Here is a 25,202-nt window from a genome sequence, read left to right on the forward strand (position 1 = left end):
CGACATACTATTTTGCATTTACGGTGCGCCAACTATGCCAAAACCGTGACTAGCGAACGGGTTACACTAATGACTGGACCGAATGACAGGACCGAATGACAGGACCAAATGAAAAATGCTAATAACTTTTTCATTTCTCAAAGGATTGATCTCAAATTTGAAATATAATAAGATTTTATCATTTGATAAATAGATTTAAGAAAAAAAAAGAAAAAAAATTGTAAGAAACTTTAGAAAACGTGACATGACCAACTCTGATAATGACAGGACCAACATCGAGAATGACAGGACCAAATAAAAATGCTAATAACTTTTTTATTTTTCAAAGGAATTATCTCAGATTTGAAATATAAAATGATATGTCATATTTTGAAACCAAAATGTTATAAAAAATATAAATTTATTTTCAAAAACATTCAAAAACGTGACATGACCATCGCTGACTGACATGACCAACCTAGACAATGACAAGACCAAATGAAAAATGCTAATTACTTTTTCATTTCTCAAAGGATTGATCTCAAATTTGAAATATAATAAGATTTTATCATTTGATAAATAGATTTAAGAAAAAAAAAAGAAAAAAATTTGTAAGAAACTTTAGAAAACGTGACATGACCAACTCTGATAATGACAGGACCAACATCGAGAATGACAGGACCAAATAAAAATGCTAATAACTTTTTTATTTTTCAAAGGAATTATCTCAGATTTGAAATATAAAATGATATGTCATATTTTGAAACCAAAATGTTATAAAAAATATAGATTTATTTTCAAAAACATTCAAAAACGTGACATGACCATCGCTGACTGACATGAACAACCTAGACAATGACAAGACCAAATGAAAAATGCTAATTACTTTTTCATTTCTCAAAGGATTGATCTCAAATTTGAAATATAATAAGATTTTATCATTTGATTAATAGATTTAAGAAAAAAAAAAAGAAAAAAATTTGTAAGAAACTTTAGAAAACGTGACATGACCAACTCTGATAATGACAGGACCAACATCGAGAATGACAGGACCAAATAAAAATGCTAATAACTTTTTTATTTTTCAAAGGAATTATCTCAGATTTGAAATATAAAATGATATGTCATATTTTGAAACCAAAATGTTATAAAAAATATAGATTTATTTCACATGCTACAATTTGGTCATGAATGATAAAATAATTACAATGAAATAAATAAAAGTAAATGACGACGAATGCAAACGATGATCAAATGGCTTTTGGATGAGGTGATTGAAAACGATAACTCTTCATATGTTGTAGTGTAACAGGTTTTTGCAGAACAAACGAGCTGTATGACTCTATGTGAATATGTTCTCTATGTTATGTCTCTCCGTTCCGCTTAAACATATAATGGTGTGCCCTTCACTTGTCAATACATGATAACATAGACATGATTACAACTGGAATGTTATTGCTAACTCACGAAAAAAAGGATGCCGGCAAATTTTTCCTTTGATTGTCCTTCAATAAGTTGAATAAACCTGCTCAATCAAAGAATTAAAAAAATGCATTTGAATTGCATTTTATTTTTGAAAGAGCACACCTCTGCTTATACAGAAAACTATGATCATTAACGATTGGTATGTATAAATAGCAAAAGGCAGATGCAATACGATGGGACAGAAGATATGTAAACAGTCTGATACATTAAACATGTTGAATGCGGCTTTTACTGAATTTTAAATATAAGTGCAAAGGCCAATGTCTTATCTGATGAAACATTTGTCAGCATCCTTTCTTGTTCAAAGTTGACCGGTCTTCACTTGTTTTTTTCTTTTTTTCGCATTCACCTAATAAGAAAATAAAACCAAAAGGAAAAGAGAGTACTAGAAGAGGACTCCATTTAAAAAAAAAACTTGCCATTGTTTGATACTATAACCATTTCCTTTTTATCATGTGTATTGTCCGCCCTGATATATCTGATACACATATATCATCATTCAAAATTATTGTTATGGATAAAATCGGGGAAAGTAAAATGCGAAATGTAAGTAAACATCAATTTTTATTTTCTTTATAGAAATCTTACAATCAGCATGGGAACAAACAGTAGACAGCTTGAGGAGGTAAAATTTATATATATATATATATGGTTCGAATCCCGGTGAGGGAAGAACCAAAAATTTGCGAAAGCAAATTTACAGATCTAACATTGTTGGGTTGATGTTTAGACGAGTTGTATATACATTATGTACACAGCCATGTATCACCATCATTGATGGCGATCCGATGGATACATCTGTTGTAGGGTTGTCACTGACTCAGACGTACTTATGAATATAATTATTTTCTGTGACTGTATCTTACATTAATTTGTAGGATCCTTTACTATAGATAATTTAGCTGATCTGTAACAATAACATCTTCATGCCTTATATATCATGTACTGTAGTACGCCGCTAGATTAAAACTGACGTGGAAAGGTAACACATGCCCACCGAAAGCTCTTTTTTTTGAGAGCCCAGGTGGTCGTGTGGTCTAGCGGGACGGCTGCAGTGCAGGCGATTTGGTGTCACGATATCACAGTAGCATGGGTTCGAATCCCGGCGAGGGAAGAACCAAAAATTTGCGAAAGCAAATTTACAGATCTAACATTGTTGGGTTATGTTTAGACGAGTTGTATATACATTATGTACACAGCCATGTATCACCATCATTGATGGCGATCCGATGGATACATCTGTTGTAGGGTTGTCACTGACTCAGACGTACTTATGAATATAATTATTTTCTGTGACTGTATCTTACATTAATTTGTAGGATCCTTTACTATAGATAATTTAGCTGATCTGTAACAATAACATCTTCATGCCTTATATATCATGTACTGTAGTACGCCGCTAGATTAAAACTGACGTGGAAAGGTAACACATGCCCACCGAAAGCTCTTTTTTTTTTAGAGCCCAGGTGGTCGTGTGGTCTAGCGGGACGGCTGCAGTGCAGGCGATTTGGTGTCACGATATCACAGTAGCATGGGTTCGAATCCCGGCGAGGGAAGAACCACAAATTTGCGAAAGCAAATTTACAGATCTAACATTGTTGGGTTGATGTTTAGACGAGTTGTATATACATTATGTACACAGCCATGTATCACCATCATTGATGGCGATCCGATGGATACATCTGTTGTAGGGTTGTCACTGACTCAGACGTACTTATGAATATAATTATTTTCTGTGACTGTATCTTACATTAATTTGTAGGATCCTTTACTATAGATAATTTAGCTGATCTGTAACAATAACATCTTCATGCCTTATATATCATGTACTGTAGTACGCCGCTAGATTAAAACTGACGTGGAAAGGTAACACATGCCCACCGAAAGCTCTTTTTTTTGAGAGCCCAGGTGGTCGTGTGGTCTAGCGGGACGGCTGCAGTGCAGGCGATTTGGTGTCACGATATCACAGTAGCATGGGTTCGAATCCCGGCGAGGGAAGAACCAAAAATTTGCGAAAGCAAATTTACAGATCTAACATTGTTGGGTTGATGTTTAGACGAGTTGTATATACATTATGTACACAGCCATGTATCACCATCATTGATGGCGATCCGATGGATACATCTGTTGTAGGGTTGTCACTGACTCAGACGTACTTATGAATATAATTATTTTCTGTGACTGTATCTTACATTAATTTGTAGGATCCTTTACTATAGATAATTTAGCTGATCTGTAACAATAACATCTTCATGCCTTATATATCATGTACTGTAGTACGCCGCTAGATTAAAACTGACGTGGAAAGGTAACACATGCCCACCGAAAGCTCTTTTTTTTGAGAGCCCAGGTGGTCGTGTGGTCTAGCGGGACGGCTGCAGTGCAGGCGATTTGGTGTCACGATATCACAGTAGCATGGGTTCGAATCCCGGCGAGGGAAGAACCAAAAATTTGCGAAAGCAAATTTACAGATCTAACATTGTTGGGTTGATGTTTAGACGAGTTGTATGTACATTATGTACACAGCCATGTATCACCATCATTGATGGCGATCCGATGGATACATCTGTTGTAGGGTTGTCACTGACTCAGACGTACTTATGAATATAATTATTTTCTGTGACTGTATCTTACATTAATTTGTAGGATCCTTTACTATAGATAATTTAGCTGATCTGTAACAATAACATCTTCATGCCTTATATATCATGTACTGTAGTACGCCGCTAGATTAAAACTGACGTGGAAAGGTAACACATGCCCACCGAAAGCTCTTTTTTTTTGAGAGCCCAGGTGGTCGTGTGGTCTAGCGGGACGGCTGCAGTGCAGGCGATTTGGTGTCACGATATCACAGTAGCATGGGTTCGAATCCCGGCGAGGGAAGAACCAAAAATTTGCGAAAGCAAATTTACAGATCTAACATTGTTGGGTTGATGTTTAGACGAGTTGTATATACATTATGTACACAGCCATGTATCACCATCATTGATGGCGATCCGATGGATACATCTGTTGTAGGGTTGTCACTGACTCAGACGTACTTATGAATATAATTATTTTCTGTGACTGTATCTTACATTAATTTGTAGGATCCTTTACTATAGATAATTTAGCTGATCTGTAACAATAACATCTTCATGCCTTATATATCATGTACTGTAGTACGCCGCTAGATTAAAACTGACGTGGAAAGGTAACACATGCCCACCGAAAGCTCTTTTTTTTGAGAGCCCAGGTGGTCGTGTGGTCTAGCGGGACGGCTGCAGTGCAGGCGATTTGGTGTCACGATATCACAGTAGCATGGGTTCGAATCCCGGCGAGGGAAGAACCAAAAATTTGCGAAAGCGAATTTACAGATCTAACATTGTTGGGTTGATGTTTAGACGAGTTGTATATACATTATGTACACAGCCATGTATCACCATCATTGATGGCGATCCGATGGATACATCTGTTGTAGGGTTGTCACTGACTCAGACGTACTTATGAATATAATTATTTTCTGTGACGGTATCTTACATTAATTTGTAGGATCCTTTACTATAGATAATTTAGCTGATCTGTAAGAATAACATCTTCATGCCTTATATATCATGTACTGTAGTACGCCGCTAGATTAAAACTGACGTGGAAAGGTAACACATGCCCACCGAAAGCTCTTTTTTTTTGAGAGCCCAGGTGGTCGTGTGGTCTAGCGGGACGGCTGCAGTGCAGGCGATTTGGTGTCACGATATCACAGTAGCATGGGTTCGAATCCCGGCGAGGGAAGAACCAAAAATTTGCGAAAGCAAATTTACAGATCTAACATTGTTGGGTTATGTTTAGACGAGTTGTATATACATTATGTACACAGCCATGTATCACCATCATTGATGGCGATCCGATGGATACATCTGTTGTAGGGTTGTCACTGACTCAGACGTACTTATGAATATAATTATTTTCTGTGACTGTATCTTACATTAATTTGTAGGATCCTTTACTATAGATAATTTAGCTGATCTGTAAGAATAACATCTTCATGCCTTATATATCATGTACTGTAGTACGCCGCTAGATTAAAACTGACGTGGAAAGGTAACACATGCCCACCGAAAGCTCTTTTTTTTGAGAGCCCAGGTGGTCGTGTGGTCTAGCGGGACGGCTGCAGTGCAGGCGATTTGGTGTCACGATATCACAGTAGCATGGGTTCGAATCCCGGCGAGGGAAGAACCAAAAATTTGCGAAAGCAAAATTACAGATCTAACATTGTTGGGTTGATGTTTAGACGAGTTATATATATATATATATATATATAAGTGTTGTTTTACGATTTCTTTATTATTTATATTAACAGAAAAATTCAATTTAGAGATAAAAACACACAACGTTTCAAGCAATGCTTCTTGTTGTAAAATATAAAATTACTAATTGAATAAACTTGGAAGACGTAGTTGTGGTATATTTCTAGGAATCGAAAGCAAGGACAGTTAACATCCACAATAGGTGCGACGGAGATGATGATATCTTTTAGTGAGCTCTTTGCAACTAACAAAGCTAAAACAGGGCTGTATAAACGCATTGTGCTATCTTACAAATGTAAACTTTTATTTGTTTATCAACTTCAAATCAATTCTGCTCGGGGCATCAACGACGGCGGCTTTTTATTGGTGATTGGTGAATCATGTCCGTACGTTAATTTGTATAAATGTATAAGTAAATTTCAATTTGAATTTGTGTTCTTAAAAAAAATTCATCGTAAAAAAATAAACATATGGAAAACAACAAAGCAAAATTATACAGTTGCCTTATTACTATGTTAAACCATTTGGCCCTTCACAATAAAGGCACGTCTATCCTCGTGATACGCATCGATCTGATTTCGTATCATTTCTTGTAAAAATGGTGGACATGGTTAGTTGGTTCATGTTACACATATCAAATCAAATTTCAAAAAGTTTTCCAATTTTAGATTTTTGGAATTTTGATAAATGGTTTATAATATCTAAATTTCAATTTTCACCAAATGCAATGTAGTTAAAACTTGAAAATTCTAGATATCGTTTTTAAATTTGACAGTTAAGGTATTTGATCAAACTTTCAACGTTCTATCTGTAGTACATGCAGATTGATTATTTTAATGTTTGAAAGTTTGATTTTTAATCAAAAATAGAAAATGGACAAAAGATCGGTACCTGTTAAGTGCGAAACGGAATAAAACGGGAACGGAACAAAAAAATACAAAACAAAATGAAATAAAATGAACAGGAAATGTGATTAAACGTTAATGCATAAAATAAAACCAAAGTCACAGTTGTAAGCGGTAAACAGTTTTTGCTTTGTGTGTTTCGTTCCACTTTTTATCTCTTTTGTATTTAACATGTACCACCTTATTAAGACTATTTTCTATTTTTGATGTATTTTAATAAAAAAATTAATAAAAAATAAACTTTCAAAAAGCGAAATAACAAAAAATGCAAGTTTATGTAGTACTGATGAAGTTTGATCGAATATATACTATTAAATTCAAAAACGATATTTAGAATATTAAAATTCTAATATTTTGGTAAAACTTAAAATTAAAAAAATTAAAAAAAGTAAGAAAAAAAAACAATTGATCAAAATTTAAAAAATAAAAAAAAAAAAGAAGTTTTTTAACTTTTGATTTGATAAGTGTTACACATGTTACAGAGAGACCTTTGTTATTTTTACATCGGTAGTTAACGCATTATAGAATGGCGGCATCCTCTTACAGGGAGTGTACTGATATGATCCTTCATGTACAAAATCCTGATATTGTTTAAAGCTCCGATGTTAATAAGTATTGTGTTTTATATTCTTGATTTTGTCTATTTATTATATTAAAATCATTTGGCAAACGAACAGTTGTTTTATTTTATACAGTTTCTACTAAATGCTGTTAATGGGGGAAACACGCAAGAAATAAAGAGATGTTTAAAGGGAGGAGCAAACATTAACTACCAAGACTATGTGAGTTACGTGAATAGTATACAAATACTCGCTTCATTTGTTTTATTAATTTTTAACTTTGATAGTCCATTCAGTACTTTAAACCTCTTTTATGTACAAATAAACAAACTTTAAAACTGTCAAGAAAGTGTCCTTTTCAGACCTAAAATATTCATATCTTTATAATCTTAAGCATTACATGAAACATATTTTTCAAGGAAGAGATTTTAATGTAGATATTTAGTAACAAATATTTAACACATAAACAAACGACAACCACTGAATTATAGACTCCTGACTTGGGACAGGAACATACATACAAAATGTGGTGGGGATGAACATGTTAGCAGGATCCCAACCCTCCTCCTAACATAGAACAATGGTGTAACAGTACAACATAACAACAACTACAAAAATGAGTTGTTAAGCCTTAACTCTCCAAATTGATAAAACTACAAATACTACAGTACATGTGGACGTGGCCGGGTACTTGTACATCCCAACAACAAAAATATACAACGTACATATATGAGAGTACTGGCAGTTACTGACAGCTAGTTCAAAGCCAGAACTTACAAAAAAATCATGTATCTAAGACTAGATAATCAATCCGTACACATTCAAAATATAATGGATTTAGTGTAAAGGCGTCATCAACAGTCAGAGATAAACTAGACCGTGTGCAATGCTAAGATACAGGTATCGACAGATTGAAGATCCACGAATGTTTATATGTATATAACCATACTATTTAGTTTGCTTTTAATTTATTAATAACACAATCAATATTAATACCAAAGAAAACAATATTCATTGATATAATTACTGTGTTGAATTGGTAACCTTTTAGTAGAAGTTGATTTAAAAGCGATAAGTTAACCAAGATGGTTTCTGAATTTCCTTGCACGGTAAACCCCATTTTCGTCAAAATGAGGATGTGCTACCCCGTTTGAAATAATTTTTCTAAAGATACAACCAAATTTCGGAACCAAATCCTTATATATATTGAAGATTTTAGTAAAAGTTTTAAGGAATTAATCCCTGGCTTAATAAATATTGGTAGTACATAGATTACGTTCGTTAAAATCAAAAACGTCACAACAGACACGGACATAGAGAACGAATTATAAAATATAAGCACCGTAAGATGGTGCCAAGGGAACATCACCATCAAAAAAGGAAACAGATAACAATAAGAAAAAAAATCGTCCCTTTTGTCGTCATTTTTTTTTCAAGTGTGGAATTTCCCGTTTAAAACAGAAATATCTAAATCTAGGAAAGGAGTATAAAGTTATAAACAAGAGACTACTTTGAGACTGATTAATAAAATGCGCATTTTTAAAATATTGAAATTTAAAGTTTTACAAATATCCGGCTTCATATTTATTTAGTCAGATTCACTACTGTCGTAACTGACCAATTTTCGTATTTTTCTGAGTTTGTCGCTGACTATTGTCTTTTTCCTCAAACGGATTTCCATAAATAATCATGACATTCCCCTTCACTTTAGCACGACAACATTGTCTACTTAACTTATATCGTTTTAAACATAAAAGATAAAAGATACAAATATCACACCAGAGGGATTTACTGTATGATACTGTAGAAGTCAAAACTAATCTAACGAAAGATTACATTGTGCAATGACAACATAACAGTATTTAGTTCTATTTAATCAATTAATTTTAAAAAAAACGCAATGCTACTTCCGGATAAAACAGAATCTGTACTTTTTAAATAAATGTTTAAAAACTTTTGAAAATTAAATTCCTTCAAAGGATCGAAACATTAATAAGGGAAGCAATACAGATTGCATGCGATATCAACAGGCTCATTGCAATCATTAAGATTTGAAACCCTGATTACAGAAAGATTTTTACAGAGATACCCAACTTTAAAACAAAACTACTTAAGTTTTTGCCTTTCAAATATTTGGCTTTGAGCGTTGCTGATGAAAGAAAATCAAGAAAAGCGCTTTGTACGCGTACAATTCATATGACGCCTAGTTTCAATGATTTACTCCACTAGGTCGATACATCTGCAGGTGGACTATCAGTCCCCGATGATATAATCAGCTCAGTAGTCAGTACTTCGGTACTGACATGATTTATAGCTATCCTTTCTTAAATCAAACGTTGATAAATTTTAAAGTTTTAAAGAAACTAAGGTTTAACTTAAGTCAAAGTGGGTGTTAGATGTACTTGACTGTTTTATTACAGTTTTTTTTTTTGTCATATACCTCTTCAATTGTTCAGGTTCTTATGCCCTGGGTTTTTACATATTTGACTGAGAGCGTTCCTGATGACGGTACAAAAAATTATTAGACGCATGAAATTTATATAACGTGTTTTTTTTTTTAATTTCTTGGAAGTTGTTTATTAAGAAATCATTGACTTAAGGATCACTGCACATACATAGATAACATTCATTGAATATGATACTATGCATTACAAAACAGTTTAGGCATATGCGGTTGGATCAAAGGAACATTGAAAAAGAATGTGTATTTGTAGATATCTTAAACAAGTATAACACATTTATTGGTGTTTACTTTATATCTATTCATATTATGTTATCTTGGTAAATATGCACAGTACGATACAATTACTCATGATTTTTAACTTAAATCTATCATCAAAAGTACATGTACAACCCGTGAGCTAAAATAATAAAACTTTTAACCTAGCATGTGTCACTAGAAAATATACAGCTTGCATGATCTATCCACATTTTTAGTAGGTTTATTTCGCTTTTGACTTTTTTTTTATTACGGAAGAAAGCTTTATAAGAATAATAATTAAATATTCCAAATGATCGTCGAATGCAACAAGCAAACTTATGTTTAATAATATTGTTTTGAATTTGAATATAGCAAGCTGATGACTATTAACCACATAATTTGCTGTTTTGTCTGCCGGTATAAGCTCTAATAGCTTGTCTTATGATTACCGGAATTATGTTTATAATTCATACCAGATTGGGAAACCAGTTATTACAACTTATATTGATACTTGACGGTTTTTTTTTTTTAATTCACCAATGAAAATAGTGTAGCTGACTTTCATTTTATTTACCACATTTATGAATATTGTTTTTTTAACAACAGACTTTTAGTTTTCATGTAAAATTGGGCCAAAACTGCGTTCAAAACAGGAAAAACGCCCACTGCCGCTTATTTGTTTTGCCTGTTATAGATCAATTTATTTTCTCATCTAACCAAGTAAAGATATAGACAATTAATATAAAAATGATATTTCTCATAGAAAGTGATATGAGTTATAGAAACACGATTTATTGAAGTAAATGTCATTTCCAGTGGAAATACAGACCTGGCCTAAGGAGTGAAATGGGCTCTGATTCTGCTAGATTAAATATAAGTATGACATTTCCTTTATAATCATGAAAGTATACGCATCAAGCAAATAAAGCGTGCCTTACAATTTATGTTAATGCAAGTTCACATTGTTTTGAAAAATTTACACAACGGACAGCAATATGTAGTGTCAATACGATTGTAGGGATTATAGCATCCATTTTGAATACTAATGCGTTTCTACCTCAGTGATAGATTACCTTAGCTGTATTTGACAAAACCTTTAGGAATTTTGGTCCTCAATGCTCTCCAACTTCGTACTTTATTTGGCCTTTTTAACTTTTTTGGATTCGAGCGTCACTGATGAGTCTTTTGTAGACGAAACGCGAGTCTGGCGTAAATACAAAATTTAATCCTGGTATCTATGATGAGCTTATTTGACAATTAACGGCAGTAAAGCTACCGAAGCATACTATGCTTGATTACGGACTAAATATTTAAAATGCAAATACTGTTCCATTGTCATTACTCCGTTTGTATTCATCTGATGAATACAGCATTGTTTACCTAGTTGTATAGTGTGGGGTTGGGTTTTTTTTTGCGATGTTAAGCCATTGTACCAGGTTAAGCGCTCACAGATATATTTTACCCCGCCAAATTTATTTTGGTGTGTTGTCATTGTTTAAGGCAGTACAATGATTGGTTATAAATGTTTACATCCACTTCATTTGAACTGAAGTTGATAGTTGTCTCGATGACAATGAAACTAAATATCCTGTAATACTGTACTGCGAAATAACAACATCAATGTTATCAATGAATCTTAAACAGAGTCAGGAAATCCCGCTTCCGGAGTCGGGCTTCAGCTGGACCCTAGACAATATTTTATTTATTTATCTTCAAAATGCATCTATGTACCATGTAATATTGACTAATGCCAAATTCTTAATACAATCTAATATCGGGTACCAGTTTGATATTACGCTAAGTGCGAGTCTAAGCTGTTCAACTCTTTTAATGTAATATGTTGCTTCCTGTTTTATTTCAAATTATGTTAAAATGTAATTTTTTCAATCCAGTCTGGTGACACTGCACTTCACGTTGCTATAGATCAAGGAAACACAGATATCGTCAAGTTGCTGATTGATGGAGGTATTGATCTCAATCGAAAGAATGAGGTTAGTTGATTATAAGTTAAACTTACAATTATATTGAACAATCGGCATTAACAAAACCAAAATGTACTGCACCAAATGTGCATGTCAAACTAGACTTTATAGTGTGTGTGTGGATACTCTTTAGTAAAGAATCACTTTAGGTTGCAAAATAAGTAAAAAATGACAAATTAGAATCCATGACACACATTGTAGAATACAGAACATTGGAACAATTTGTTGACTTATGACAATTCCTAAGGTTGTGGTCACAAATGATCGATAAAACACAAATGCATATTGTAACAAGAGAAGGAGGCGTCAACTGATAAGTTTAGAAACAAGAATTCTGACAATTGTAAATGTGAATTCATCAAACAATAAAACAGATGTGCAATCATTTTATTAAATCAGTTTAAATCCTTCTTGGTAAGCAAAGTCTAGAACAATACTGAAAGACGAAGACATTAACGAAATATTTCCTGTAACATATACTACAAATAACTAAATAAGACAATACACAGACTATCTGCATGGTCTAGAAAATGTTGGAAACTATTTTGATAACAAATTAAGAGCATTTAAGTAAACTATAAAGGTAAAGTATAAAAGTAGATAATTCCTCAATCAAGATCATAGAAAGTATTAAATTATTCATCTGTCTCCGGTCAACCTCTTACTATATGACTATTTATCAATAAACGTTTACAATTTCTGCCGTTACATGGTCAGTTTAATATTGTCATAACAATATCATATATCTAACATAATGTAGCTAATATGTGAGCTAGATGTATTTAAACAAAGGCATATGTACAAACAATTTTTGTATGAAGTTACCACTCTGATGTATGAATTAATAGGTCCGACACCTGGCATCTGGTTTGCTTTGCGTAACTTCTAAGTACAGATATTGTTTACTATACAAAATACCTTTATAATTATAGAATCATAAAATTCACAGGTTGAACGATATTTTTATGACCTAGGGGTCGGGCATTTTTCTCTGTTGTTTGTCACTTGGGCAACAAATTTGCTAATTATTACTGATGTTTCTGTCAATATACATATTAATGATAGAATACATAAGGTATAGTTTTATTGACGTAATTTGTACATCTCTAGCTAGTTGTTTTGTATATATACTGGTACAGTTTTCTAATTATGTCTTTATGAAATAAAACAAAGAGATCCAGTACGCAAACAAAGCACATAAAAGGCAACCATAATGTATCTCATTTTACCGATCACAATAAAGTGGGATATTCTTGTTTAGTGCTCTTATGTTCATGATGTAAAACAAAGCCCAAAGCGTACTGTAGATTTTGAAATAAAACTCACAAATCTATATCTATATTTATATATAATTAATCACCACGATATAAGTGTTTCGGTTTGTAAAAATACAAGTTGATAATTTGGTAAATATATATTAACTTGATATAACGGTTGTTATGATTTTCCCCTGGATTAATGGCATTGAGAATCAAATAAAATCAGTATTTTTATCCATTTCGGCTTTCACTGATTCTTATGTAAAATGTATTTAACTTGATGTGTAAGATCTGTTGAAACCGTAGTTTTATTTATATCCTCCGACTTATATTACAAATTTAACAGCCCTATCTAAACTGACTGTAATGTTTAACTTTGATAGAAAATACTTCAAAATTTCATTTTTGACTACAGGAACATAAACTATCAATATCAATATCAGTTTTTTGTTCATTTGTCCTCGTTTGTTCTACTGCTCTAAGGACTTTCCACAATTTTAACAATGAGTTTAGTAAAGAATCTAGGTGATGAAGAGTCGTGCAAGGTATAATGACCTCCTTTTGCACCTGTTGTCAATAATGGGACTTATAATTAATAAAAAGTGCAGTCTTGGTGATTTAATATTTTTTATTTACTATCAGTCAATATTATTACGGTATAAAACTTTCATTTGAGATAATAAATGGCATAGTTGTGTGGTTATGCAGTTTTTACATCAGGCCATATTATCTGCCAAATACATGGTATGACGCAATGCTATAAAGGGTACAAATCAAATAATTGCATTAAATATTCATGTCGAGATTTTTTTTAGTAGTACATATGTTTTGATGTTATACACCACAGAAACAACTGTGCATATACAACAATTTAGGACATTTTTTTTATATGACAGCATATTATCAGGTCGGAAAATTCCCGGCGTTCTAATTATTTCACCTTAAGTTAAACGTCATAGAAACAAAGTATATCCTGAATTGTACATTTAAATGCAAACTCATAGACAAGTCAATTTTAGCTAGAAATGGCCTAAATATATCATGTATATTTTTCTTTCACAAACATTTTCATGTTTTGCAAATTTGTTTGTTAGTTTAAGTAAACAAGTACATCAAAAGCACTTTTTTGTGTCATAGTAGGGCTACTTTTACATACGTTCTAAATAATTGGTAGTCTAAAAGATCTAATTTTACATCAATTATAAAGTGTACTACACATTTCTTTTTTTTCAATTGGAGTGATGATACAGATTTCAAATTTATTGAACTATTAAACGTCACATTACATTCAAATGTAATGTAGATTTGAGCATTTCTAATTCAAATTTGATTGACACAAAATAATGCAACACGTTGTTGTTTTATTATGTTTTTTTATTTACATATAAACAAAGAAGATGTGGTATGATTGTCAATAAGAAAACTCTCCACCAGAGACCAAATGACATAAAAAATGAACGACTAAAGGTCACCGTATGGCCTTCGACAATAAGAAAAGCCCATACCGCATAGTCAGTAATAAAATACCCCGGAATGATAATGTAAAACAATTATAAGGTAAGCATCACAGATTGCATGCGATATTAACTGGCTCATTGCAATCATTAAGATTTGAGACCCCGATTAAAGTATGATTTGTACAGAGATACCAAACTTCAAAACAAAACTACTTAAGTTTTTGCTTTTCAAATATTTGGATTTGAGCGTTGCTGATGAAGGAAAATCAAGAAAAGCGCTTTGTACGCATAAAATTTATATGACGCGTAGTTTCAATGATATACTCCACTGGGTCGATACCTCTGCAGGTGGACTATCAGTCACCGATGGTATAATCAGCTCAGCAGTCAGCACTTCGGTACTGCCCTGATTTATAACTATTTTTTCTTAAATTGTACGTTGATAAATTTTGAAGTTTTAAAGAAACTGAGGTTTCAACTTAAGTCAAACGCAAACGCATGTGTCACTGGAAAATATACAGCTTGCATGATCTATCCACATTTTTAGTAGGTTTATTTCGCTTTTGACTTTTTTTTTATTACGGAAGAAAGCTTTATAAGAATAATAATTAAATATTCCAAATGATCGTCGAATGCAACAAGCAAACTTATGTTTAATAATATTGTTTTGAATTTGAATTAAGCAAGCTGATGACTATTAACCACATAATTTGCTGTTTTGTCGGCCGGTATAAGCTCTAATAGCTTGTCTTATGATTACCGGAATTATGTTTATAATTCATACCAGATTGGGAAACCAGTTATTACAACTTATATTGATACTTGACGGTTTTTTTTCTTAATTCACCAATGAAAATAGTGTTGCTGACTTTCATTTTATTTACCACATTTATGAATATTGTTTTTTTAACAACAGACTTTTAGTTTTCATGTAAAATTGGGCCAAAACTGCGTTCAAAACAGGAAGAACGCCCACTGCCGCCTATTTGTTTTGCCTGTTATAGATCCATTTATTTTCTCATCTAACCAAGTAAAGATATAGACAATTAATATAAAAATGATATTTCTCATAGAAAGTGATATGAGTTATAGAAACACGATTTATTGAAGTAAATGTCATTTCCAGTGGAAATACAGACCTGGCCTAAGGAGTGAAATGGGCTCTGATTCTGCTAGATTAAATATAAGTATAACATTTCCTTTATAATCATGAAAGTATACGCATCAAGCAAATAAAGCGTGCCTTACAATTTATGTTAATGCAAGTTCACATTGTTTTGAAAAATTACAAAACGGACAGCAATATGTAGTGTCAATACGTTTGTAGGGATTATAGCATCCATTTTGAATACTAATGCGTTTCTACCTCAGTGATAGATTACCTTAGCTGTATTTGACAAAACCTTTAGGAATTTTGGTCCTCAATGCTCTCCAACTTCGTACTTTATTTGGCCTTTTTAACTTTTTTGGATTCGAGCGTCACTGATGAGTCTTTTGTAGACGAAACGCGAGTCTGGCGTAAATACAAAATTTAATCCTGGTATCTATGATGAGCTTATTTGACAATTAACGGCAGTAAAGCTACCGAAGCATACTATGCTTGATTACGGACTAAATATTTAAAATGCAAATACTGTTCCATTGTCATTACTCCGTTTGTATTCATCTGATGAATACAGCATTGTTTACCTAGTTGTATAGTGTGGGGTTGGGTTTTTTTTTTTTGCGATGTTAAGCCATTGTACCAGGTTAAGCGCTCACAGATATATTTTACCCCGCCAAATTTATTTTGGTGTGTTGTCATTGTTTAAGGCAGTACAATGATTGGTTATAAATGTTTACATCCACTTCATTTGAACTGAAGTTGATAGTTGTCTCGATGACAATGAACCTAAATATCCTGTAATACTGTACTGCGCAATAACAACATCAATGTCATCAATGAATCTTAAACAGAGTCAGGAAATCCCGCTTCCGGAGTCGGGCTTCAGCTGGACCCTAGACAATATTTTATTTATTTATCTTCATTAAGTAAAAATGCATCTATGTACCATGTAATATTGACTAATGCCAAATTCTTAATACAATCTAATATCGGGTACCAGTTTGATATTACGCTAAGTGCGAGTCTAAGCTGTTCAACTCTTTTAATGTAATATGTTGCTTCCTGTTTTATTTCAAATTATGTTAAAATGTAATTTTTTCAATCCAGTCTGGTGACACTGCACTTCACGTTGCTATAGATCAAGGAAACACAGATATCGTCAAGTTGCTGATTGATGGAGGTATTGATCTCAATCGAAAGAATGAGGTTAGTTGATTATAAGTTAAACTTACAATTATATTGAACAATCGGCATTAACAAAACCAAAATGTACTGCACCAAATGTGCATGTCAAACTAGACTTTATAGTGTGTGTGTGGATACTCTTTAGTAAAGAATCACTTTAGGTTGCAAAATAAGTAAAAAATGACAAATTAGAATCCATGACAAACATTGTAGAATACAGAACATTGGAACAATTTGTTGACTTATGACAATTCCTAAGGTTGTGGTCACAAATGATCGATAAAACACAAATGCATATTGTAACAAGAGAAGGAGGCGTCAACTGATAAGTTTAGAAACAAGAATTCTGACAATTGTAAATGTGAATTCATCAAACAATAAAACAGATGTGCAATCATTTTATTAAATCAGTTTAAATCCTTCTTGGTAAGCAAAGTCTAGAACAATACTGAAAGACGAAGACATTAACGAAATATTTCCTGTAACATATACTACAAATAACTAAATAAGACAATACACAGACTATCTGCATGGTCTAGAAAATGTTGGAAACTATTTTGATAACAAATTAAGAGCATTTAAGTAAACTATAAAGGTAAAGTATAAAAGTAGATAATTCCTCAATCAAGATCATAGAAAGTATTAAATTATTCATCTGTCTCCGGTCAACCTCTTACTATATGACTATTTATCAATAAACGTTTACAATTTCTGCCGTTACATGGTCAGTTTAATATTGTCATAACAATATCATATATCTAACATAATGTAGCTAATATGTGAGCTAGATGTATTTAAACAAACGCATATGTACAAACAATTTTTGTATGAAGTTACCACTCTGATGTATGAATTAATAGGTCCGACACCTGGCATCTGGTTTGCTTTGCGTAACTTCTAAGTACAGATATTGTTTACTATACAAAATACCTTTATAATTATAGAATCATAAAATTCACAGGTTGAACGATATTTTTATGACCTAGGGGTCGGGCATTTTTCTCTGTTGATTGTCACTTGGGCAACAAATTTGCTAATTATTACTGATGTTTCTGTCAATATACATATTAATGATAGAATACATAAGGTATAGTTTTATTGACGTAATTTGTACATCTCTAGCTAGTTGTTTTGTATATATACTGGTACAGTTTTCTAATTATGTCTTTATGAAATAAAACAAAGAGATCCAGTACGCAAACAAAGCACATAAAAGGCAACCATAATGTATCTCATTTTACCGATCACAATAAAGTGGGATATTCTTGTTTAGTGCTCTTATGTTCATGATGTAAAACAAAGCCCAAAGCGTACTGTAGATTTTGAAATAAAACTCACAAATCTATATCTATATTTATATATAATTAATCACCACGATATAAGTGTTTCGGTTTGTAAAAATACAAGTTGATAATTTGGTAAATATATATTAACTTGATATAACGGTTGTTATGATTTTCCCCTGGATTAATGGCATTGAGAATCAAATAAAATCAGTATTTTTATCCATTTCGGCTTTCACTGATTCTTATGTAAAATGTATTTAACTTGATGTGTAAGATCTGTTGAAACCGTAGTTTTATTTATATCCTCCGACTTATATTACAAATTTAACAGCCCTATCTAAACTGACTGTAATGTTTAACTTTGATAGAAAATACTTCAAAATTTCATTTTTGACTACAGGAACATAAACTATCAATATCAATATCAGTTTTTTGTTCATTTGTCCTCGTTTGTTCTACTGCTCTAAGGACTTTCCACAATTTTAACAATGAGTTTAGTAAAGAATCTAGGTGATGAAGAGTCGTGCAAGGTATAATGACCTCCTTTTGCACCTGTTGTCAATAATGGGACTTATAATTAATAAAAAGTGCAGTCTTGGTGATTTAATATTTTTTATTTACTATCAGTCAATATTATTACGGTATAAAACTTTCATTTGAGATAATAAATGGCATAGTTGTGTGGTTATGCAGTTTTTACATCAGGCCATATTATCTGCCAAATACATGGTATGACGCAATGCTATAAAGGGTACAAATCAAATAATTGCATTAAATATTCATGTCGAGATTTTTTTTAGTAGTACATATGTTTTGATGTTATACACCACAGAAACAACTGTGCATTTACAACAATTTAGGACATTTTTTTTATATGACAGCATATTATCAGGTCGGAAAATTCCCGGCGTTCTAATTATTTCACCTTAAGTTAAACGTCATAGAAACAAAGTATATCCTGAATTGTACATTTAAATGCAAACTCATAAACAAGTCAATTTTAGCTAGAAATGGCCTAAATATATCATGTATATTTTTCTTTCACAAACATTTTCATGTTTTGCAAATTTGTTTGTTAGTTTAAGTAAACAAGTACATCAAAAGCACTTTTTTGTGTCATAGTAGGGCTACTTTTACATACGTTCTAAATAATTGGTAGTCTAAAAGATCTAATTTTACATCAATTATAAAGTGTATTACACATTTCTTTTTTTTCAATTGGAGTGATGATACAGATTTCAAATTTATTGAACTATTAAACGTCACATTACATTCAAATGTAATGTAGATTTGAGCATTTCTAATTCAAATTTGATTGGTACAAAATAATGCAACACGTTGTTGTTTTATTATGTTTTTTTATTTACATATAAACAAAGAAGATGTGGTATGATTGTCAATAAGAAAACTCTCCACCAGAGACCAAATGACATAAAAAATGAACGACTAAAGGTCACCGTATGGCCTTCGACAATAAGAAAAGCCCATACCGCATAGTCAGTAATAAAATACCCCGGAATGATAATGTAAAACAATTATAAGGTAAGCATCACAGATTGCATGCGATATTAACTGGCTCATTGCAATCATTAAGATTTGAGACCCCGATTAAAGTATGATTTGTACAGAGATACCAAACTTCAAAACAAAACTACTTAAGTTTTTGCTTTTCAAATATTTGGATTTGAGCGTTGCTGATGAAGGAAAATCAAGAAAAGCGCTTTGTACGCATAAAATTTATATGACGCGTAGTTTCAATGATATACTCCACTGGGTCGATACCTCTGCAGGTGGACTATCAGTCACCGATGGTATAATCAGCCCAGCAGTCAGCACTTCGGTACTGCCCTGATTTATAACTATTTTTTCTTAAATTGTACGTTGATAAATTTTGAAGTTTTAAAGAAACTGAGGTTTCAACTTAAGTCAAACGCAAACGCATGTGTCACTGGAAAATATACAGCTTGCATGATCTATCCACATTTTTAGTAGGTTTATTTCGCTTTTGACTTTTTTTTTATTACGGAAGAAAGCTTTATAAGAATAATAATTAAATATTCCAAATGATCGTCGAATGCAACAAGCAAACTTATGTTTAATAATATTGTTTTGAATTTGAATTAAGCAAGCTGATGACTATTAACCACATAATTTGCTGTTTTGTCGGCCGGTATAAGCTCTAATAGCTTGTCTTATGATTACCGGAATTATGTTTATAATTCATACCAGATTGGGAAACCAGTTATTACAACTTATATTGATACTTGACGTTTTTTTTTTCTTAATTCACCAATGAAAATAGTGTTGCTGACTCTCATTTTATTTACCACATTTATGAATATTGTTTTTTTAACAACAGACTTTTAGTTTTCATGTAAAATTGGGCCAAAACTGCGTTCAAAACAGGAAGAACGCCCACTGCCGCCTATTTGTTTTGCCTGTTATAGATCCATTTATTTTCTCATCTAACCAAGTAAAGATATAGACAATTAATATAAAAATGATATTTCTCATAGAAAGTGATATGAGTTATAGAAACACGATTTATTGAAGTAAATGTCATTTCCAGTGGAAATACAGACCTGGCCTAAGGAGTGAAATGGGCTCTGATTCTGCTAGATTAAATATAAGTATAACATTTCCTTTATAATCATGAAAGTATACGCATCAAGCAAATAAAGCGTGCCTTACAATTTATGTTAATGCAAGTTCACATTGTTTTGAAAAATTACACAACGGACAGCAATATGTAGTGTCAATACGATTGTAGGGATTATAGCATCCATTTTGAATACTAATGCGTTTCTACCTCAGTGATAGATTACCTTAGCTGTATTTGACAAAACCTTTAGGAATTTTGGTCCTCAATGCTCTCCAACTTCGTACTTTCTTTGGCCTTTTTAACTTTTTTGGATTCGAGCGTCACTGATGAGTCTTTTGTAGACGAAACGCGAGTCTGGCGTAAATACAAAATTTAATCCTGGTATCTATGATGAGCTTATTTGACAATTAACGGCAGTAAAGCTACCGAAGCATACTATGCTTGATTACGGACTAAATATTTAAAATGCAAATACTGTTCCATTGTCATTACTCCGTTTGTATTCATCTGATGAATACAGCATTGTTTACCTAGTTGTATAGTGTGGGGTTGGGGTTTTTTTTGCGATGTTAAGCCATTGTACCAGGTTAAGCGCTCACAGATATATTTTACCCCGCCAAATTTATTTTGGTGTGTTGTCATTGTTTAAGGCAGTACAATGATTGGTTATAAATGTTTACATCCACTTCATTTGAACTGAAGTTGATAGTTGTCTCGATGACAATGAAACTAAATATCCTGTAATACTGTACTGCGCAATAACAACATCAATGTCATCAATGAATCTTAAACAGAGTCAGGAAATCCCGCTTCCGGAGTCGGGCTTCAGCTGGACCCTAGACAATATTTTATTTATTTATCTTCATTAAGTAAAAATGCATCTATGTACCATGTAATATTGACTAATGCCAAATTCTTAATACAATCTAATATCGGGTACCAGTTTGATATTACGCTAAGTGCGAGTCTAAGCTGTTCAACTCTTTTAATGTAATATGTTGCTTCCTGTTTTATTTCAAATTATGTTAAAATGTAATTTTTTCAATCCAGTCTGGTGACACTGCACTTCACGTTGCTATAGATCAAGGAAACACAGATATCGTCAAGTTGCTGATTGATGGAGGTATTGATCTCAATCGAAAGAATGAGGTTAGTTGATTATAAGTTAAACTTACAATTATATTGAACAATCGGCATTAACAAAACCAAAATGTACTGCACCAAATGTGCATGTCAAACTAGACTTTATAGTGTGTGTGTGGATACTCTTTAGTAAAGAATCACTTTAGGTTGCAAAATAAGTAAAAAATGACAAATTAGAATCCATGACAAACATTGTAGAATACAGAACATTGGAACAATTTGTTGACTTATGACAATTCCTAAGGTTGTGGTCACAAATGATCGATAAAACACAAATGCATATTGTAACAAGAGAAGGAGGCGTCAACTGATAAGTTTAGAAACAAGAATTCTGACAATTGTAAATGTGAATTCATCAAACAATAAAACAGATGTGCAATCATTTTATTAAATCAGTTTAAATCCTTCTTGGTAAGCAAAGTCTAGAACAATACTGAAAGACGAAGACATTAACGAAATATTTCCTGTAACATATACTACAAATAACTAAATAAGACAATACACAGACTATCTGCATGGTCTAGAAAATGTTGGAAACTATTTTGATAACAAATTAAGAGCATTTAAGTAAACTATAAAGGTAAAGTATAAAAGTAGATAATTCCTCAATCAAGATCATAGAAAGTATTAAATTATTCATCTGTCTCCGGTCAACCTCTTACTATATGACTATTTATCAATAAACGTTTACAATTTCTGCCGTTACATGGTCAGTTTAATATTGTCATAACAATATCATATATCTAACATAATGTAGCTAATATGTGAGCTAGATGTATTTAAACAAAGGCATATGTACAAACAATTTTTGTATGAAGTTACCACTCTGATGTATGAATTAATAGGTCCGACACCTGGCATCTGGTTTGCTTTGCGTAACTTCTAAGTACAGATATTGTTTACTATACAAAATACCTTTATAATTATAGAATCATAAAATTCACAGGTTGAACGATATTTTTATGACCTAGGGGTCGGGCATTTTTCTCTGTTGTTTGTCACTTGGGCAACAAATTTGCTAATTATTACTGATGTTTCTGTCAATATACATATTAATGATAGAATACATAAGGTATAGTTTTATTGACGTAATTTGTACATCTCTAGCTAGTTGTTTTGTATATATACTGGTACAGTTTTCTAATTATGTCTTTATGAAATAAAACAAAGAGATCCAGTACGCAAACAAAGCACATAAAAGGCAACCATAATGTATCTCATTTTACCGATCACAATAAAGTGGGATATTCTTGTTTAGTGCTCTTATGTTCATGATGTAAAACAAAGCCCAAAGCGTACTGTAGATTTTGAAATAAAACTCACAAATCTATATCTATATTTATATATAATTAATCACCACGATATAAGTGTTTCGGTTTGTAAAAATACAAGTTGATAATTTGGTAAATATATATTAACTTGATATAACGGTTGTTATGATTTTCCCCTGGATTAATGGCATTGAGAATCAAATAAAATCAGTATTTTTATCCATTTCGGCTTTCACTGATTCTTATGTAAAATGTATTTAACTTGATGTGTAAGATCTGTTGAAACCGTAGTTTTATTTATATCCTCCGACTTATATTACAAATTTAACAGCCCTATCTAAACTGACTGTAATGTTTAACTTTGATAGAAAATACTTCACAATTTCATTTTTGACTACAGGAACATAAACTATCAATATCAATATCAGTTTTTTGTTCATTTGTCCTCGTTTGTTCTACTGCTCTAAGGACTTTCCACAATTTTAACAATGAGTTTAGTAAAGAATCTAGGTGATGAAGAGTCGTGCAAGGTATAATGACCTCCTTTTGCACCTGTTGTCAATAATGGGACTTATAATTAATAAAAAGTGCAGTCTTGGTGATTTAATATTTTTTATTTACTATCAGTCAATATTATTACGGTATAAAACTTTCATTTGAGATAATAAATGACATAGTTGTGTGGTTATGCAGTTTTTACATCAGGCCATATTATCTGCCAAATACATGGTATGACGCAATGCTATAAAGGGTACAAATCAAATAATTGCATTAAATATTCATGTCGAGATTTTTTTTAGTAGTACATATGTTTTGATGTTATACACCACAGAAACAACTGTGCATATACAACAATTTAGGACATTTTTTTTATATGACAGCATATTATCAGGTCGGAAAATTCCCGGCGTTCTAATTATTTCACCTTAAGTTAAACGTCATAGAAACAAAGTATATCCTGAATTGTACATTTAAATGCAAACTCATAGACAAGTCAATTTTAGCTAGAAATGGCCTAAATATATCATGTATATTTTTCTTTCACAAACATTTTCATGTTTTGCAAATTTGTTTGTTAGTTTAAGTAAACAAGTACATCAAAAGCATTTTTTTGTGTCATAGTAGGGCTACTTTTACATACGTTCTAAATAATTGGTAGTCTAAAAGATCTAATTTTACATCAATTATAAAGTGTACTACACATTTCTTTTTTTTCAATTGGAGTGATGATACAGATTTCAAATTTATTGAACTATTAAACGTCACATTACATTCAAATGTAATGTAGATTTGAGCATTTCTAATTCAAATTTGATTGACACAAAATAATGCAACACGTTGTTGTTTTATTATGTTTTTTTATTTACATATAAACAAAGAAGATGTGGTATGATTGTCAATAAGAAAACTCTCCACCAGAGACCAAATGACATAAAAAATGAACGACTAAAGGTCACCGTATGGCCTTCGACAATAAGAAAAGCCCATACCGCATAGTCAGTAATAAAATACCCCGGAATGATAATGTAAAACAATTATAAGGTAAGCATCACAGATTGCATGCGATATTAACTGGCTCATTGCAATCATTAAGATTTGAGACCCCGATTAAAGTATGATTTGTACAGAGATACCAAACTTCAAAACAAAACTACTTAAGTTTTTGCTTTTCAAATATTTGGATTTGAGCGTTGCTGATGAAGGAAAATCAAGAAAAGCGCTTTGTACGCATAAAATTTATATGACGCGTAGTTTCAATGATATACTCCACTGGGTCGATACCTCTGCAGGTGGACTATCAGTCACCGATGGTATAATCAGCTCAGCAGTCAGCACTTCGGTACTGCCCTGATTTATAACTATTTTTTCTTAAATTGTACGTTGATAAATTTTGAAGTTTTAAAGAAACTGAGGTTTCAACTTAAGTCAAACGCAAACGCATGTGTCACTGGAAAATATACAGCTTGCATGATCTATCCACATTTTTAGTAGGTTTATT

General features: G+C 32.2%; 1 long non-coding RNA gene across 1 annotated transcript; it reads left to right on the top strand.

Annotated features, from left to right (window-relative positions):
- Positions 1–2,038: 2,038 nt before the first annotated feature.
- On the top strand, positions 2,039–11,904 carry LOC139503368 (uncharacterized). Its single transcript, XR_011659087.1, has 3 exons — positions 2,039–2,089; positions 7,348–7,434; positions 11,806–11,904. It is a non-coding gene; the product is annotated as an uncharacterized lncRNA (long non-coding RNA).
- Positions 11,905–25,202: the final 13,298 nt, after the last annotated feature.

This window comes from Mytilus edulis, chromosome 14, assembly GCF_963676685.1.
Source record: "Mytilus edulis chromosome 14, xbMytEdul2.2, whole genome shotgun sequence".
Taxonomy (NCBI): Eukaryota; Metazoa; Mollusca; class Bivalvia; order Mytilida; family Mytilidae; genus Mytilus; species Mytilus edulis.